This window comes from Zootermopsis nevadensis, unplaced genomic scaffold (genome assembly GCF_977971745.1).
Source record: "Zootermopsis nevadensis isolate Lab colony 2312 unplaced genomic scaffold, Znev_1.0 Znev_ptg000061l, whole genome shotgun sequence".
In the NCBI taxonomy this organism is placed as follows: domain Eukaryota; kingdom Metazoa; phylum Arthropoda; class Insecta; order Blattodea; family Termopsidae; genus Zootermopsis; species Zootermopsis nevadensis.
Genome location: NW_028259192.1, coordinates 22,734,803 through 22,753,187, shown reverse-complemented (window position 1 = coordinate 22,753,187; position 18,385 = coordinate 22,734,803). Strand labels below are relative to the sequence as shown.

General features: G+C 42.7%; 1 protein-coding gene and 1 long non-coding RNA gene across 2 annotated transcripts in view; one reads left to right on the top strand and one right to left on the bottom strand.

The window, feature by feature from the left end:
* Window positions 1-18,385, top strand: part of pcm (5'-3' exoribonuclease pacman) — a 143,357-nt gene that overhangs the window by 14,741 nt on the left and 110,231 nt on the right. The gene's annotated exons all lie outside the window — the stretch shown is intronic.
* LOC110830341 (uncharacterized) lies at window positions 11,355-13,972 on the bottom strand. Its single transcript, XR_002543228.1, has 2 exons — window positions 13,824-13,972; window positions 11,355-12,055 (listed from the first exon to the last, which is right to left on the bottom strand). It is a non-coding gene; the product is annotated as an uncharacterized LOC110830341 (long non-coding RNA).

Here is an 18,385-nt window from a genome sequence, read left to right as displayed (position 1 = left end):
TCATGTTATGTTCATGTTTAATTCCTTCTAAATGCACTCTGTACAATTTTACAATCTTATTTTTAATCCATTCGGCATGTCTTGATATTCTTTATCGCATTGTTCCTGCTTCCATATTCTTCATCTCTTCTTTATATTTATTACACACAGTTCGTTGTTGAGAAAGGCATTTTTTTTTAATTTTGAACACTTTTTCTCTGTCACAATGATAAGGTAGTATATTTGCGTCATATTGTGAATTAGGTTAATATTTTAATATTTTCCGTCAAATCACAATTTTAATAAGATAATAAAATATAAAATATTTAAAATATCATTTCACGTTCCGCATCGAATGATCGATTTACAAATTGCAATATTAACTCTGTCACAATGTTATTTCATTAATTTTTCCTAAGTTGAAGACAGCCGTCTTCGTACTCAACGTCAAATCCTGCTTTCGTAAACTGCTATTATAAATTTTATATTAATTTTCAAACGTATTACAACTAATATTTTCAATGAAAAGAAAAACACATGTATACGACTTTGCAGCCGAACGTAATCTGGTGTGGAGATACGAAGCATATCACCTCTCTTGTATAAATAAAATTGGATGTTGTTGGTTTCGGAGAAAATACGTTGGCAGGCCTGTAACTACTCGGCGTCAGAACCCAGAAAGCGACAGTCCACGTTTTCACCCTCAGATCTCAAACATAATTTATATCAGACATCTTAGCAAGAACAGAACTGGAACGCATCGTCTTTTGTCCCATAAGTCACTCTTCCGCTCTGATGCTTCGGCTCCATCAGTCATTTTCTAGAAATCCACACGCCTTTGGAATTTCCTCTTTTTAAAAGTTGGCTAGCTCGTTTACAAGGCTCCTGCACACGTTCCATCTTTGTTTGACAGGAAACTCAGCGGAAAATGCTGTTGTCTTCGGTAAACTGTGACTTGTCTGATTTCCTTTGTTCTTGACAAATTGAGTTTTAATGTGTGCAACAATCAACTTGTTTTTGACTAAAACTATTTTAATTATTCCAAAAATTGATCAACTTAGAAATTTTGTCTTATATCCGCCAGTAATTTTAGACTATTATCCGAATAGGCAACTACGCCCGTGCCTTGTTATTTTCTGTTAAATAATTGCATACTGCGAACAACTTTAATAATCGGTCTCCGACGGCCGATAAGGGGTGGTGAATTCCTAAATATCAGTATGAGGGTTCATCTGAGGATAGTTGTCAGTGGCGGATCTGATGAACTATGAGTTGGATATTTCTTGACTAGCTGAGCTTCTGAAGAAGTTTGTAGTTGTTTGCTCAGACATTTAATAAGTTGCCTGATTGACAAACGGCACTGTACTTAACAGACTTATAGCGGAGTAAATTTTGGAAATACTTGTGAAGTTGTCGAGTTATTGCGGTGCTGAATGTTTTGATTTTGGTCTTCCGGGTTGTAAGCTCGTGTGGATTTGTAGGTAGATAACAAAACTTCGGAAGAACATGCTGCCTCGATCTTTACGGCTACTTTCACAACTATCATGCTGCAGTTTATGAGCCGTTGAAAAGATTTTGTTAAATGACACGAAAATCATTAATCGCGATTTACAAGAAGGGAAAAAAGAACACATTGTCATTGTGAAATTGTCCCCAGACTCTTGATTGAAAGACTGTGAGTGGTTTTACATTGATGTGGTCCAGTCGCGTGGTTGGGGTGCTGAGGTGTTTATACTTCGCACCCTGGAATGCTTTTCTCGACACGAGAGTTTGCAATTACGTGGAGCGATAGCGTTTTGGCTTTCTGGTCCCATTATAGTCAGACGCCCCTCACAGAAGGGTCAATGACTGAATAGTTTGTGGGAATCAGGGGAGCACACCTCGTGGTTCATTGTCCCCAGTGCGCATTTCGCAGCCAGGGGGCGGTGGTTGAGGTGTGGCTGAATTGAACAGCGTCATCGAGGGGCGCACTTCATATGTTGGATGCATGTAAGAGCATTGGAAACAGTTTGGGGAAGGGTTTCAAGGTTTGCAGAAATGTGCTTATTTTTAGCTGTGATTGCCATGAAATGCGATTTGAAGGACAATAATTACGGACAATTCTATGATACGAAGTGATTTTAGAGGATTTCCTGAGTTAACTTCGGTTTCCGTAATTACGTATGACCGCTTGACCCCGTGGGGCATCTGACCTCTGTGATAAAGTCATCATCCAGACAGAAACACACCTGTCAAAACAAATACGATTCTGTCATTTACAAATTCCTGTAGACATTTCTTGACGAACGTGTCAGAATGCGTACATTTCGTAACTTAAAGATGGCTGTCGTCTGAGATGTAGCGTCGTGTAGATATTGATCGACGTTTTGGAGGACCTCACTACCGCCATCATCAGGGCGATGGATGATGTCATAACTTGTTTCATGTTAAGTAACGCGCGTTAAGACATTGACAAGGTCGTACTTACCGCCTTAAATGCCACAAAGTTCAAAGAAAGTTTTCCCCACCCCAATTTTTAAATTCTTCTCTTTCGTTATACTTACCAGTAAATCAAAATGGTTCACGTCCGGGTATGTGACAATCGAATTCCGATGTAGGGTATCAGATGTATCACTTGACGTATGTCCGGTGTGAGAACGGAAGTTGGTAATGGTGATGACCCCGCAGGCAGAAGAAAGTAAGAAGGGATGAATAGAATCCTGACCTTCCCCTCTGCAGGAAGAGTTTGGTTAGGAGCGGGGTCTGTAGAAGACGGGCGACTGTGGCGACTGTGGCGGCAAAGCGGACAGATAACAAAAAAGTAAAGAAATGTAGCTCTCGCGGGGGGGGGGGATAACGGTTCCAGAGCCCGGAGTGGAGGGGGGTACATAGAATTCTGAAGCAACACACTTGAAGTAAAGTTGTTGTTATTTAAATATTAGCTTGCTTGCTTCCTACCTCTGAAATTGCCGAATAGGTTTTCAGTGGCGGGCTTTTGTGAACACTGCAATGAATATCGGGCTTCCATGAAATCAGAGGATTCTTCGTCCCAGTGGGGAACGTAAAAATATCAAGACCCCAAACAATGCAGATTTTCTCTGTCAACAGTTCCCGAGACATGAACTCTTCAAAACCACCCAGCCATCTTCATAGAACGAAGATGGCTGTTTTTTTTTTGGGATTTGGCCGATGTTTCAGAGGCGATCGCTTCGATAATGAAACCAGTAAGTACCTCTGAAACGTTGGTCAATTTTTCCGAGGAGTCTACATGTCCAAAGGGCCGAGAATACAGACATCTTCATACTCGCCGCCTTGAGAACCTTAAATTATCAACCAACTCTATACGTCCATAGTACGTTCTGTCTGTCGGTTGGTTGATGTACACCAGAGATTGAGGGTTAGAATAGGATGATGTGGACCAAAGAGGGATGAAGTAACAAGAAGGTGGAGAAAAGTACGTAATGAGGAACTGCATAATTCGTGCGATTTATCAAATAGTATCTTGGTGATGAGATGGGCGGAATATTTAGAGCGAATGGAGAGTTAAAATTGCAATTGTGTTTGAAAGTTTGGTTGTAAAGCTGGAAGGAAATTGACCTAGGCGTAGATCGGAGGGATAAATTGAAACTAATCTTAGTAAAACAGCTTTTATGGTTTCTGGGTTTATCAGTCCGGTTGGCTTCATCGGTATTGAACCTCTTGGCTCCATGAACGATCGAAAATTTTATGACTAGCTGAGCTACTGTAAACTTTTGAAGAACTGCTCTGTTCCATGGACTTGTTATTCATCTGCTCCATAAGTTTATTGTTATGGATCAGTAAGGACCATCTCATAAAATCTCACCATAGAGCATCTTCTGAGTCACTTTAGCCCAACTTGACAATTTATCCCTAAGATTTCGTTCTTCCATCTGTACTTAAGTACAATAAATGGGCTTTTGGAGGTTTTCCAACTTACGCTGTGTTTCCTTCTGTTTCCTAGAGGCGCATTTATGGTATCATTTGTTTCAGGCAGCGAATTAAACACAAGTTTCCATGGGAACGTATAGACGTAAGTCGTGTCTTTTGCTGGTTCAGTGCCGCCTTTGTCCCATATCACCTGCACTCCTACTAAATCCAATTTAATACTTTGCTAGTTGTCTTGATACTGTTTCCGATGTCCATCCTGTCTCTCTCTTTGTCATCGGTCTTCCGACTGGTTTGATGCGGTCCTCCATTTTCGTCTGTCTTGCGCCAATCTCTTCATTTCCACATCCTCAAAAATGTGCGTCACATATTCCAATCTTTGTCTCCCCTTCAACTGTTCCTTCCATTACCAAATTAACCAATCCCGGGTGCCTCAGAATGTGTCCTATCTCGTCTTCTCGTAAGATTCTTCCATAGACTTCTTCCTTCGCCTGTCCTCATTTCGTACTTCATCAGTCCACTTAATTTTCAACATCTTTCTATAGCACCGCATTTCAAATGCTTCAATCCTCCTTCTTTCTGGCTCCCCACTGTCCATGTTTCGAGCTGTAATCCAAACATATTTCAGTAGCTTCATTGCCTGATTAAGAGATTGAACGAGGCGTAAAACGAGCAAGTTAACTGTTTACGACCTGAGGCTTCAGAATCTTTCGCCGATATTCTACGTTGCCCTAAGTTTCTTCTCGGAAGGAACACATTCGAGCCCCGAAACCATCAACACTTAACTCAGATTTTGTCATTCTTACAGCTTAGAATGACGCAGTTCGGAACCTGTACGGACGGATCCATAATTCATATTTTTGTTTGTGGGTTTAAGAAAATAAGACGAAGGCCCTGGATCAAAATCTTTGTGATGCTTCGCCTGGTTTAGTCGACACATCATCTCTTGTCCGTGACCTTGAATGGATTGGTAATGTAGGAGACTAGGTTACCGACTAGCTGGACGGGTGCTGGACGGTCCATGAGAGATCAATACTGGAACAGCGAGCTGTACAGTCAGCCAAACTACTAATGCTGGAGCTTCTACCTCTTGCACCCCGCTCATTCAAATTTTAGGGGGGAAAAAAGTTTTTTTGCGAAAAGTGAAAGGTTGAACGGATTGGAAAACAGAAGCGTAGTAATGGGATTGGTGTTTTTTCCTGTGCCAAATCATCGCATTAAGAAGGTGTATGAGTGGAGTAGGAGTGAAACTCCAAGCATTTTAAACCCTTGGCAGTGGTCAGCTTCAAGCGTTGCCTCCTACTGACGAGTTTACACGGCGCCAGAAACGTGAAAAATTTGCTACTATGACGCTTTCATGTTCGCTTCCCGTGTTACTGGATATATTCCTCCTTAACCCTTTGAAGCCGAAGATCGTCTGAATATTATTTATGAATTCAGTCCGTACCGCGAAGAAAACACTACACCTCACCATTACGAAAATCAGCTGGTTAACCCTTTGAAGCCGAAGCTCGTCTTCATAATATTTACGAATCCAGACCGTACCGCGAAGAAAACACTTCACTTAACCATTAGAAGTCGAATCAGGCGGTACCACATAAGATTTAACAAAAGAACATCCCGGTCGAAGCCTTAAGACGGTTACTAGCGTATCGCTTCCATCTTCAGTGTAGATGCATTTACCGCCATTCAAACCTTATTTCTCATCCGTTACCTGTTTATAATTGCCCTGTTTTTTTTTGAGGCCGGAGCTCATGTGAATAATTAACTATGAGTTCCTACCTCAAAGTGAACGCGGGTGGAGCATGTACTTAAATTCTTGTAGCAAATTGAGACTGTAAAATTATAATTTATTGTGGTTAGTGGGAAATGGTTTAAAATTTCTCTCGTTTCGTGCGCTTTATTTGGGGTTTGTGCCAGACCGTGAACCCGTTTAGTTAAAATCCTTTCGCGATATTGCCTTTCACCCAGCAGACAGCAACGTCGAGTTTTCGTTTGATTATAAATATCGCGTTACTGAGTAAACATCTGTTTTTATTTTTACCTGAGTTACTGTTAAAAATTCTTTGAGTAAACGGTCACGAAATATTTCGTTTTGACTTTCCTTTCATGTTTCTGCTCTGTTTTTTTTATTTCTTGTTTTCCTACTATCCTTTTTTCTCGTTTTATGTTCTTCTCTTCTGGAGGCGGCGGTCGGTGGCTCTCAGGGTCGTGTTTACCTCTGAATTGTCACCAGATACTACTACAGTAGTAACAGCTAACAGCATTTCTCATCACAGCTCCGACTTCCCTGCGAGCCCCACACGGTCAGTCCGCCTATTATCCTCAATGACGTTTTCATTAACCTAACGCTGGGATAGTAATTTGAAATAGACCGTGAACGCCTCCTTCCAAATCTTTACCGGTCATTTGTACCTCATTCAAAGACATTTAACCTCAGCGTTTCAAACAGTGCACTTAAGTAACAGACGAATCGAAGATGACTATCATCTAGGATGCTGCGTCGTGTAGCCTTGTAGACGTTTGACGACGTTTCTGTGGTGTTCACTCAACGGCGCGACATACCAGAAGACACAGCCGTCCTCGTACTCGTCGTCAGACCCGGAAAATTCATCTAATTTACGAATCTTTCAATATGTCGTCGTCCGAATGGTCTCGGCCGAGGCACCAAGTGTCCTGACTTACATTTCTCGCCGTTTTACTCATCCCTACAGACGAATACAGGGGTACTTTCTTCTAGGGCCTCTGCACCTCACCACGAATAAAAGGGAATTGTAGGCAACGTCGCCATTTACGTGTTGTGTAGGAGGCGGTTCAGATTTCAGATAAAGAATCAAATCGTTGCCTCAGACAGGGATTGAATCCTATCCGAATGGCCGAATAGTACCTTGAGACAAGTCGTGAAAGCATCCTTTCCAATCCTTTCCTGTTCACCGTGCATTAATTATCCGCGACTCGTGAAGCTTGTTCCCAGTTCCAAGATTAAGAATTAGTGGAGCCTTGCATCATCCACCCATGCAGAGGGCAACTCGAAACTTTCAATGAACAGCAATCTCTCTGTCTCCTTCCCCTTTTCGGAAACGGTCGCAGTTCATAATCATCTTTTCATACCGGGTGGATTTTCGGTAAACAGCACACATCGAAGGAGTGATGGGAACTTCCACTTACATTTGGCAACATCGCAAGTTTTGGCTCTTAAATATAACAATTTTAGTGCTTACAGGGGGTTTCAGAAAAGAGTGACCCGCGTTTTGATGCAGCAATGTAACGAAACTGCAATAAGTTATCGTAAAATATCGAGTTCTGGTTTGAAACTGAGCTTCGTGAGTTAACTGGAATTCAAGAATTTGTGGCTTTGAAACTGGCGTGAATTTGGGGGGGGGGGGGGTTTAGAAAAGGATTAAATTATGGGCTGGATGTTGTGAATAAACTGAGAAATGTGCATTTTAAACAGTACATTTACACTATTCAGATGTTCTGAAAGATTATGTTTGTTTGACCTGATATTTTTTGTAAACTTTCTCCTGCTTACATGTGTTGTGTTAACATTTTTTCTCTAATCTATCATGCGTTATACCGATTACGTTTGCAACGCCATGGAAGATTTATATTAAAACGTATCTTTCGTAAACAGTTGAATGGTCTGCTTTGGTTCTTCGTCAGGTTGTAGAAATTCGATGGATAATCATATGAAGGAGGATGAGATGGACAGGACATGTAACACGCATGTGAGACAAGAGCAATGTGTACATTATCTTTTTAAGTCTAAAGGAAATAAAATACTCAAAAGACCTAGACGTAGATGAAAGGATAAATGGAAATTGTTGTTATAGAAATGTGTAGTGAATTCATCTGAAGATAGGGATCGTTGGCGGGCTGTTGTGGAAACTGTGATGAACCTTTGGGTTTCTCTTAACATAGTCCAGCTTTGTTCATCCTAAATTCCGTAGGAAATGACTAGCAGTCAGAGGCTTTCTCCAGAAATTATGCACACGCCGGAAATAACTTCTTCAAAACAGCTGGCGGACGGACATGTTGATTGAATTCGTGGGCGTTGGGCAGTGATGTTCCTCTCTCTCTCACACAAACACATACACACACACACTCAGAGCCTGTGTGCAGGCTGGATGTTTAGGAGGCATTTCTGTTGATTAACCAGCAAGTTATGTGAAAACGTCATTCACTAGGCAGTATTTTGAACTCTGACCTCCGACACATTTATTTTAATGATCGCAGTTTTTAGGTAGGCTAGGTTAGATTAGGTTGACTTCACTTGTCTGCCGAGCTGTGTAGATCCTCAAGGACTGTGCTCGAAGCTGTTAGTTAATTCTGTAGGTTGTGACTTTTTACGATGTTTCTGGGGGAATTAGTTACACACATAACGATAAAATTTGTTGATTTGATCGGATATCTTCATTTAATTTACGTTAATTAATTATTTTTTTTTGTTCTGAACATGGAATTTATTTCGTCAGAGTTTATAGTTATGCTCATGTGCGCTTAAAGTGTATTCATAACCCTCATATCCAGTGTTTCGGAGGTCCAGCGTCGGTGTTTTGATCTGGTTTATTAAAATCAGTGGTGAAGAATGAATGAGAGACGTTTCTTCCGACACTTGTACACTATGTCAGAAATGGTTTTCGCATGGGATGAACATTCACGTTGGTAGAAGCACCCCCCCAGCGTCATCATGTTGGGTTGCATTGAACTCATGGAATGAGTTAGGGGTGTTAGTCTAGCTAAGGGCTGGGCCCATGACTGAAACGCTCCCCTTCCGAGAGGGGCGGATTCATGATACCGGTGATCATGCTGATGAAAACGTATACGCCGAATTCTGAGTCGAGAGAAAAATCAATAAATATCTATTCAAAATATAAGATTTCGCCACTTGCATCTAATCCAGTTAAGTTTATTTATTTTATTTAGTGTTCTGTCTGACGACAGGTCCATATGAACAGGATCCTTCGATCCTTTTCTCGGACTGGGACCTGTTCATATACGTTCTTGACAGATGATCCAGAAGTGGTTTGCCATTGCCTTCTTCTGTGTGTGAATGGAGTAATTGTTGGGATGCCACGGAGAAACCGGGGAAGCCCACGGAGGAAAACTCCGTGTTGCCTAGACCACGGCCTTGCCCAACACAAGTTATAAATTCGAACCCGAGACCCCAGGATTACAAGGCCAGCGTTCTAACCGCTAGACCAAGTGGAGCTTAGGTGCTACGACCTCCATTCGCCCTCGTGGCACAAAACGAACGAACGCGTTTGAAACAGTAAAGACGATGGGTAGTTTTTTTAAAAAAAAATCCTTGAAGTGTAAAGTGTTCGGTTTGAGTAGGCTGTCGCTTTTACGCTCAGTTTCTGTACCAACCAGCCGGTTTACTGAGATTTTACCCGTGCCAAATGTGAATAGGATCTCAGGGAGGGGTTCGGCATAATGTTTTTCTCTCCCTGGGGTCGCTTGTTGGAAGCTGGAGGGGAAAGACAGTTAGGTTTTACTTTCAAGCACAGGGTGACCAACCTTACAATTCAGGCCTCGAACCTGGAACCGTGTGTGAGTTCAGAAGGGCAACACATACACATTTATCACTAATTTGCGACGGCGGAGGGAGTGTGTGTGTGGGGAGTATAGGAAGTGTATAATTCAAAATTGCAACCCCCTGGCACGTACTGGCAGTTAAATCGTGTTGCGTTGCCTTTAACCAAACATATGCTACTTCATGCTCCTCCCTTTATAAATGCGTGTGTACACAGAAACCGTTGAATACAGCTGAGTTCTCATTTTGCTGTGAAGAAGACCCTTCGTACAAAAGATGACTTTTCTGGGACGTAGTCCCGTGTAGTTGTCCTGATTATACGGCGGTAAAAACATCAGAAACGTCGCCCAATGTCTACCAGACTACACGGCGAACCGTGTCAGAAGACCGCCATCTTCAGACTCAAACTAAATAGTTTTGCTATAAAGATCACTGTGACGTCTGTTTGATCATTAGCAATTTCGTGTTTTGTATTTCGTATCTGAAGGCCTTATATTTTGACATCTTCACGGAGCAGACTTCTTGAATAATCACTAAGCCATTATCCTGATTTTATTCACCCAACACACGAGATGAATCTCGCTCAGGCCAGGACGACAAAACTCATTGAGAACATTAAAATATTCATGAAGATGTACTGGAATGCACGTCCAGTGTCTTCGCGAGACTCCAACGCAGTCGCAAAAATAATTAACACGGAACTTGTACCACGCATCCGAATTCCGGTCACAGAATAGGGGATTACTCCCCCCATGCTTTATTTAAGGTAGCATCCCGCAATGTCTAGCGGCCGGTTGAATGCTGCCCTGCATGTCTGTCACTCTAACCTTTGTAGAATCGTGGGAGGCTTGAAAGATCAAACGAGATATAGTAGTTTCACTTCAATGCTATTCACGATATATCTGACTTATGTCATTGGCCTAAATCTATATTTTGCCCGTAGTGTTTTTGTAAGTTTCGTATGATTCTCAGAATAAAAACCTCTTGTAGGATTTGAGGTTTTCAGAGTGGTGAGTCTGAAGATTGCTGTCTTCTGGGTTATTGCGTCGTGTAGTCTGGAAATCTACCCAGAAGACAGCCATCTTAAAACGCTATTATTTCCTTAAACAGCTGGGGCATTTCAAAACGTCGTCAGTTGTACCGAGGATGGTACTCATTGTGTTAGATTCTCTCTACAGCATTTACGAAGTCGATATAAAGTAATGTTCCTACTTCAAACCCGGTGCTGTAGGTAACAAATGAGAAATGCTGTGTGTTCCCAGGTTGTTTCTTTGGCACCAGCTCTGTGCGTGCGTGTGGCTGATCACTGGGTGTTGATTCAGGCCCTGCAACTCTCACCCAAAACGCTGTTAGCCCCACCGAGACAAATTCTGAAACAGTCCTTAAGGCTCTTCGGCTTATGCCCTTGTTGCATTAAATTCGCTGACCCAAGTATTCAGCTGTTGCAGGGTTCCTAATTATCCCGGTATAAATTAGTTCTTCAGAAATTTTGAGAGATTTAGTTTCAGAAAGTCTGAGCTCTAAAGTTGTGTTTCCATGTGCTTGGAAAGTGATTGGCTCTTTGTCCTAATAGCAAAGCGAAAGCCTTTTGCAACTGTTGTGAGATTTGAGGTTCTCACGGCGACAAGTATGAGGATGGCTGTCATCTGAGATGCGCCGTGTAATCTGGTGGAATTTTACCGACGTTTTGGAGGTGTTTCTACCAGACTACGACATTCCAAAAGTACTTTGAGCATGACACCTGCAGTTCAAGGTCATTGCATTTGAATGGCCCCCGTGCATGTTACTGGCCTTTCCTGCTAGGAATCGCGCGTTTGCTGGACCGGGGTGGGGGTTGGGGGGGGGGGGGTCCAGCCATTGGTTAGTATTTTGTTCCATCAGCACCCCCACACAACACAGTCCTTTCAAATTCCCGTCATATTTTACAAAATAACCTTCTGGCCACACTAGTTCATTAGTGGACTGAGCAGGTTAAAAAGTAACCTACTGAAGAATTTATTTATTATTCTGTAATCAATTTACATCAACTAAGATTTAACGTTCTGATGGTTGTGAAGCTTTCAGCTGTGGTAATATTTTCCGAATGTCAATTTACCGCTTGATTCCACGTGGTTACGTTTGGTTAACTTGGTTATTTAGTTTAATTGGTTATGTTGGTCGTTTAGTTTGGTTTGGTTTGTTTATTTGGCTGTTTGGGACGTAGGTCAGTCAGCCATTAGTTAACTCAGCCTCCAACATCATTGCGCTCATCGTCTTGATGATGGCGGCAGTAAGGTTCTCTGAAACGTCAGCCAGTATTCGACAGACTACCCGGCGTACCATTCCAGAAGACATCCATCTTTAGGTCCTTTAGTCTAGAGAACCAGCGAAGCAGCTAGACTCTAGAAATGTTACTGCTATCGAGAACCCTCTTGTCTCCTGTTGACAGACATGAACTCCCCATATATTTAGATCCTGCGTGTGGCTGTGCCGTGTTCCTGGGTTCGACCTCCGCTCCCAGCGTTTGTTTCTCACGTTGCTTGCCCATCCCCACGACGCGATGGCCTTGTCTTTCCGCCGGCTGGCCGGACGTAATGATCCAGTGGCTGGCATTCCTCTAGAAGGCCGCTCGTTACGTCATCACCTATGTTGGGCCCAGGGATTGGGAAGGTGGATCTGTCACAAAGGAATGCGTGATGAAACCGCTGCTGTGAAACATCTTCAGTTCCCAGCATCCTTGAAGATGAGATCAGTTGTTGGCTGAGATTTCGCTCTCATTTCGACATGGGCTTGGGTTCATTCCTCCGTAGTCCGTGAAAACTCTCTTACTTATTACGGGCTGGACCAGGGGGGCTAGCGAGCCGGGTTCGGCTCTTTGTTAACAGTAGCCAAAATTACTAATTATTTTGTGAAAGTGCTTTAAATTATTCTTATTTCCCCCGAAAAGTATAAGAAACTGGCATTTGTACCTATCTGTGACGTCATCGTGGGAATGTGGAGGCTTCATACAGGGGCAATAACATAGTTTTGCTGTTTTTACTATTGTAAATTAAATAAAGTAATGAAAGCATAAAAAGTGGTATATAAATAATTGGCTTTTGTTAACACGGCAACGAACCTCTGGTTGTTTGAGAGTCTGGGAATTTTTGACTACCCCGAGAAGAATTCTCCTAGATGTAGACTGGTCGTTATTAAGTAATTAATGAAGCAACTCCATGGTGTTTTGATTTTCCCTGAGAATTTAATAATTACCTAACTCTGCTGAGAAATAAATTTCCCTTCTTTTATAGAAAAGTCCTCCATTTTGCGTTGTCCTACATTTATCATATATTCCACGTCATTATTCTCCAATCTGTCAAGCAATGTGATCTCTTCGCCCAAAATTTTCCATCACAAAGGTGAAATGCATTTGTCACTAGTCTCTCCATGCGTGCTGCATGTTCCGCATTAATATATCAAGCTGTTCCGACTTTTTATGCTGTCATTAAACCGAATTTATTTTACTAACCTAAACTAGAATCGAATTCATGACCTTGAGCTGTCGTCAGTTTGTATTTGCACACAGAGCTGTTGTCTGCCAGCTAATAAAACTTTATGTCGTGGTCAGACGAGGTGGTTAAAGCAAGGGTGAACAACCCCTTGTAAGACGTACGTCCATCCACCATCCCTCTTGTTAACAGTCCCTCAATATAAGTGATGACCATTGAACAGACGCTGGCACGTGCGATGCGCGCAACAGTGACTTATGATATCTCGCATTTATTATTAAGTTTTTCTCAACGAGGCAGAACTGGACCCAAACGCGTGAACGTTGTCCTCTGCTCGGAACGGATAGCTGTCTTGTCGATTCTGTTCTCGGTGAAGAGATTTTGATATTGATCTTCTGGATCGTGATGACGTTTAGACTCGTAAGGCTTTAGATTTGAATTTGTATCTGTCTACGAGACTACATGACGTCATTACCCAGAAGAACATTGACATCCACCACCGTGAGAACCTCAAATATCATATTTTGATGTCAATAAAATCTTCTCGGGCAATCAGCCGCGTCAACTGGTTACCGTAGTAAACCGACGTTTCGGGAACAAACTCTGTCCCCATCATCGGGTTTCTGATGTTACTGGACATACACAGGCGACTTCCGAGGTATCCAGTCACATCAGAACCCTGCTGATGGTGACAGAGTTGGTTCCCGAATCGTCGGTTTACTATGGTAACCAGTTGACGCAGCTGTTTGCCCGAGATTTTATTGATTGTACTCGCCGCGAAAGTCTCAAATCCTATATTTTGATGTAATTTTTGTATTGTAACTAACTAACTAACTAACTAGATGGCTTACCGAACCCGAAGGTTCATCACCGAATTAACCAAATCCCTCCACCTGGGCCAACAAAATCCAGTTTCCTTCAAAACTTTTGTATTGTATTCTTCGAAAAATACAAACCTGAAACGAAGGGCTTACTTTCTTGCGACATCTACGAATTGGTTTGGAAGCCTCAGTGAACGCGAAAACTTAACTCTCAAGATGTAAAGTATCTTAAGAATATTCCTGCTTGTATGTTAAGATTTCTTGGCTGTGTGTGCAAATGTCTGATTTTCTAGGGACTTTGATGCATGGAATTGTTTATTATGGTTTGTTTTTCTCTGTTCACAAGTAAACACAACCCGTCTCCATGGCAACGACCAGTTGGCTAATGATATTTTTTGAAAATAATTTGTGTTTGTTGTGGGTAAACCCAAAACCCAAAAATAAACTGTGTGTGAGGGCAAAATGAGGATTGATTGTGTTGCAACTTTAAAACTGTGGTTAACCCTGCGAATAACCCCAGTACATTACAAACACGTGACTCCGAAACTCGCAAACGGCATAAAAATATTGCCAATATCCGCAGGTCTTTTAAGAAGTTTTGTGACGTGAGGATAATGTGCAGTGCATAGCAGGGTGTACTTAGCCCCTTGTTCTGGTTAAGAGAGGGGTGGGGTGGGGGGGGCTACAAGCATTTGCATAATCCGTCAATTTACTGCGGGCAGTTTTTTGAAGGGGTGAAGAACTTTTCATATGCAGGGAGGTTAATCCATCTAATTGCAGTCCTGACCGTTCCGGTGTGGCACTCGCTAATCCGGTGTGTCGCGTGCAACTGACCGGTCCTGCACGCGCTCCACGACGAACTGACCACTGCTGACCACCGGGGCACAGAGGTCAAGCATGACCACACCAGTGACTACCCATTGTCAAGTTGTTTTATAAGGCGAGATGTCTCCCCTGCTCAGAAGTCGTCATGACATCCCAATTTGTTATGAATTGAAGTGTTTAGGGCGACAGCCAGTAAGTAGCCTGAGACAGTTCACATCCTTATCGCCCTGAGATCCCCAATTCCACAGTTCTCTTCCACAATTGGGTTATATAGGCTTCAAACCACAGTCATGTACGTATTTGTCGTGGGACATACCCGGTCCGCCACGTCCTCGTTGATTTGGTCACTCTTAACCGTAGGATGTCGATGAGGTCGAAGGGAAGGGGGAGAAAGCGTCAAGGGATGAGACAATTTGGCAGACCTAGGTGTAGGAGGGAAGATAATATTAAAGGGGGGATATCTGATATGGACCGGATTTATTATATACAGGAATACCTCGTTTAATTGCGCTTCGAAGATATTGCGTTTCTTAACAAATTGAATGTTTGTGGCAGCCCTGCGTCGAGCAAGTCTATCGGCGCCATTTTTCCAACAGCACGTGCTCACTTCGTGTCTGTTTGTCACATTTTGGTAATTCTCGCAATGTTTTTTTTAGACTTAATGCTATTGCACACTTAATAGACTACAGTATAGAGTAAACATAACTTTTACATGCACTTGGAAACCAAAAAATTAGTGAGACTCGCTTTATTGCGGTGGTCTGGAACCGAACCCGCAATATCTCCGAGGTATGTCTGTACCTCCTTTTCCAGGAAGAGGATTATCTGATAAAATAAAAACAACGCGGAACTTACCCAAGACCTAAAACTGCATTTGAAAGATATTATGGTTGTGTATTTAATGAATGTAAAGGACAAACAATTTATGTAAGACTTGAGGTTCTCACAGCGGTGAGTATGAAGATATCCGTCTTCTGGGTTATTGCGCTGTGTAGTCTGGTCGATGTTAATGTTCGTTTAATGAGGTATTTCTAAGTCGATTATTTGCAGAATTGGTGTATAGGGTGGAGAGAGTGTCGTTAAAACTACCGGAAAATTTAACATTTTGATATGCATTTTTACCTTTACAGCTTTCGCGCAACAGGTATGAGCAGCGGCCTAGCAACTAGACCGTGACACGCGGGGGAGTTTCGGTGAGTCTATTTCTGGTTTAATCTTTGAACCGCAGTGCGCGATTATTTGCTCGTTTCCTTTCTAACCGGGACCCCTTTTGCATTTGTGTCTGTTCCGTTCTTGAGGGGATGTTAATTCCTTCCCAATGTCTTTTTAATTTGTCTGTGTTGAGGATCGTTCTGAAGACCTCCCAGAGACGCTGGCCCCTGGGGTCAAGTAGTGACCGGTGGACGACGCGTGTCTGCCAGACCCCACCGCTCACACGGTAGAGGGCCCTTCCATCCGTCCAGCCCCAACGAAGCCAGACCGGACTTTCCTTCATTGACGTACTGACACCATTAACGGCAACCTCAATGGAAATAAATATCCATGTTAAAGAACGACAGTAACAAATCAGAATTATATTCATGAAGAAATTAAGAACGGATTATGAAGTCAGGGGATTCTAGCTGTCGCTGTGTCCAGAATCTTCGGAACTGGTTTAAGGGAGTTTTTCGTGTCAGCCGTGTTAATAGTTCGCCTACCGTAGTTCATTCACTGGTAGGAGTATTTTTTATTTATTTAGTGTTCTGTCTGACGACAGGTCCATATGAACAGGATCCTTCCATCCTTTTCTCGGACTGGGACCTGTTCATATACGTTCTTGGCAGATGATCCAGAAGTGGTTTGCCATTGCCTTCTTCTGTGTGTGAATGGAGTAATTGTTGGGATGCCACGGAGAAACCCGGGAAGACCCCGGAGCAAAACTCCGTATTGCCTAGACCACGGCCTTGCCCAACACAAGTTATAAATTCAGGCACCGCCGGGAATCGAACCCGAGACCCCAGGATTACAAGGCCAGCGTTCTAACCGCTAGACCACCGTGGCCATCACTGGTAGGAGTGCCTGAACGTTTTTCTTCGCGACGTACAGAACTGGATTTAGCTTCAATCGCTCCTCAGTTCGTTGCCAGACACTTTTTCCGCAGGGATAAATCGACCGGAGCGTAAAACTGACCACCACTTGAGTACTGTCCAGGTATACGTCGCCATACTTCTCGCAAATCCCGTTAATTTCAACGGTATTCACTGTTAATGCCATGAAACTGTCTCGCAAATTTCCCTCCACTTCTCGAATGTTGCGTCGTGTAGTTTTCAAAGGCGCTTACTGCCTTCATCTTCAGGTCGACAGATTACAGTCCACGTCATCCAAGAAGACAGCGAACTTCGTACTTGCCGCTGTGAGAACCTTTAATCTCATCTTTATAAACTGTATTCACTGTTCAGATCAGTTGAGCTTACTCCAGCTGTGTCCTGGTGATGCCATCCTCCAGTTCTCTGGAACTGGAAGTTTCATTACCTTACAGACAAAAGCCTCTCATCAATATCCAGTTGAGGATCCAGTCCACATCCTCACATGCTGTTTCTACATGACCCCGCAGATTTCTTCTGTTTGAATCAGTGTGGCTGTTCGTACTTTCAAAATGTTTGGGGTTAACTTAAACTGCAGAATTTTTCTTGAAGGAGGGGGACTTATTTTTATGGCTTCTAGTGTTCACTGTGAGCTTATAACGGTGCACTTGGGGTTTATTGTTGGAGGGGGAGGGGATTAAAGCCAAGCGGCGTTCGTCTTATAAATTTTACAACTTGTAAAATTTTGAAAAAAAACATCGCATTCCAACGTTATGACCTGCCGGCACTCAGATCTTTCAAAGGTCTTCGGCATTCTTTAGACACGGCCGACAATATCAGTTGAAAGTACTGAAGTTTCTTCCTTGTTTCGTTGAACCCAAAAGTGGTCTGATACATGCGAGCTGGACTGTGGTTCGACTCCTGGCAGGGAGAGAAAAAATGTTAACCGCTCCACTCGGTCTGCCGTGCATATCTGTCTTGTGTCAGGTTAAGAATGTGTGGAGCTCTGTATCCGCGCCCTCTATACGCCTTAATTTTATAGTGCTTAGGTAAAGCATACAAAATATTAACCCTCTCATTGTTATCTAATTTCCTCCATTATTTTGTTATGTCGAAATGTAATCATAAAAGCTAACAGACATCTTAATATAATCTTCTGGGTCTTAGGGACGTGTAGACTCGTCTTTGGATATCGTTTCTAAGAACATTAGCAACATCTTCAGTGTTGGTGATGGAGACAGTATGCTTCTCTGAAACGTCGACATCGACCGGTGAGTCTGCACGGCCCTAAGAATCAGAACAACATTGTACTCATCGCCGTGAAAGCCCCAATTAAGCTGCCCCCTTCCCTGTGCAGAGGGACGAAGCTTTAGAACCGTGTAAGATCATAGGTAGAGACGTAATTATGAACGAAAAATCTTGCTCTCACAACGACGTGTAGTCTGGTAGAAATTTACCGACGTTTCCGAAGTGATTACTGCCTTTCATCATAGTCAGTAGCTCTGAAACGTCGGAACATTTCTACTAAACTACAGTATTCCTGGTATACTTAGGAAATTGACTCAAAAAAACTGGCATTGTTTTGAAAACCTGCGACTAATTTCTGAATAACGAAAATAATTCTGACCCTGGGGTCATCGAGTCATCGCCAGTTTTATTTTCACTTTTCTGGTTTCCCCAGAATTTTCCATGCCCGACGCCTCCCACGTGTTTCGCGGTGCAGTGCGTTGTTAAACGGGTCGTTTAGAACCGCAGCTCCTGGTTAGGTTCCCAGATCAGAGCAGTCAGTTCTGGAAGACGTGGACGGAC